Raw genomic sequence first — 2123 nt, forward strand, 5'->3', positions numbered from 1 at the left:
GATTTTTGCCCTCTAACTCTCCTGGAGCCAACTGAGTCTTCATTCTGCTGGGGCCAAAGCATCTGGAATGGCTGCAGGCTTCACATACAATAGCCACATTGATTATGACACGCTTAAAGGGGGTAAAGGCTCTCCTGGTAATGTTTGCAAGACAGAACCGGCTGCTCCCAAGTTTTCCATTTTGTTCCAGATCTGCTTCCGCAGAATATCAAAGAAAACTGAAGAGCCTACAAAAAGAGTTAGAAACAAAATTCAAGACAATATACTCACACACAAAACTGTGGCACGTGGGGGTGATTTAAATAAATAATCCCCACTACATTTCCATGTTCCTTCCCTTCAGCTCAAAGTAGCCATCCCAGGATTCCTACATCAAGACATAAAACAAAGGGCGGCTTTGAAGTGGATCACCTCAGTGTGAGCTGCTGCCTGTTACGTGAGAACCGATCATCGGCCTTCAAATTTATGGCGCTTTAATAGAGTAGGTCCGCTGTCTTAAATGCAGGGTGTGTTACTGTACTGAGTTATCCGGGCTAAACAGAAGTGATTTAGAATGGGCGCCCTGGGCTTCCCAAAGGGCAGAAGAAGCTCAGGCTGAGAGGTTCTCTTCCCAGCAAACCCGCTGAGGAGTGGTTTCCCAAACCTGAAGTTGCAAAGCCATCAGGGAAAGGAGTGTCATCGCTCGGTCCCACTGAATTAACAAGAATGCCCAGTAAGAGTCGTGACCTCCAGGATGAGACCCGTGGGTTATTTGAAGACCCGGCTTAGGCAAAGTAAGGCGTTAGATCAACTTAAACCTCCGAGAATTATAAGAGAAGCTACCACAAGCATCACCTCCTACTTCTGTCTTAACTGGCACCGACTGACGGTGGAAGTCCGTTATTTACTACCATTGCAGCGCTAGACACAGCCCGGTGCTGTCGGCTCCCTCCCAGCCCAAGCCTCCCTCTCCCTCGGCCTTCACGCAGCCACGGCGGGCGAGCAGAGGCCAAGGCCGGCTAGCAAACGCCTAGCGGGTCTCGACGAGTCCATCGAGCCTCCCCGCGTCGGAGGCCAGGCGGGCAGCAGGTCTGTGGTCCTCGGCTGGGCTTGCGATCCTCTCTTTCCAGCTCAGGCTACCGAGCACAGCTGCTGGCCCAGGCCGGCGCCTGCCACTTTATATAATCCCGCAGCTCGCACGCTGGGTGTGTGGACGGGAAAAGTGCGGAGTAGGGGATTCTTTTGCTGCTCTGCCTCCTACGCGGAGCCTGCGTTCCACTTCTGAAAAGTGTCGGGCCTTGGGAAGTGTTTTTCTTTTCATTCCTTACTGAAGCGTTTACTGCTGCCGCGGTCGCAGTCATAAATTTTGTTACAAACCACAATGACAGGTGCATTGATATGCACCGTGAGAGCTCCAGCTGCTTAATAACCCTGTCCCCTGGCCGCTGTGAGCGCCTTTTATTTATTCGGTATCATATTAGGTATTGATCTGGGCAGAATTAAGTGCAGTGAGCAAGTATCAGGGCTCTGTTGCTTCTGAGGCTAGGCCTACTGGGCGGGCCAGCGCGGCTAGGGAGCGAGGGGTGCGAACTCTAAGAGGGTGCCTGGCCTTCCTTCCGGCTGGAAATCATTTGGCCCTGTCTTCTGGGCCTGCGGTGGGGCCTCCACGCTGGGTTGGGTAACTTCCAGAGACTTTGGAAAAGAACTAACCCCTTCAGTTAGGCGACCCTTCCCTAAGAGGAGAGAGAAGTGCTCCAGAGGACAGGGTGGCTGCACCGCGCTGTGCTCCTCTGGCCTGGGTGAGGGTGGGGGAGGATAGAAAGAAGGAGGAAGAGGGGGAGGGGCTAGGAGGAGGAGAGGAAAACTGAGGACTATTCCAAAATAAGAAGCCCTGCTCAACTGCTCCTCCCCCAAAGCTGTGCCGCCCCCCCCCCCAAGGCATTTGGATCTTGGTGCTCAAATGAGCAAAGGTACCAAAGGGTGAGAAAAGAAAGCCTTAACAGGGAGGGGGGAGTGATCGAAAAGATGAGCCACTGAACAGTTGACCATTGTCCAAATGATTTATGACCCAGTCCCGTTTTTTAGGTTCAAGCAGAGTTCACAAGGAGTAGCGATTTCTGGAAAGAAATAAACTTTTTTTTTAA

The sequence above is a fragment of the Myodes glareolus genome, chromosome 21 (assembly GCF_982192425.1).
Source record: "Myodes glareolus chromosome 21, mMyoGla1.1, whole genome shotgun sequence".
Taxonomy (NCBI): Eukaryota; Metazoa; Chordata; class Mammalia; order Rodentia; family Cricetidae; genus Myodes; species Myodes glareolus.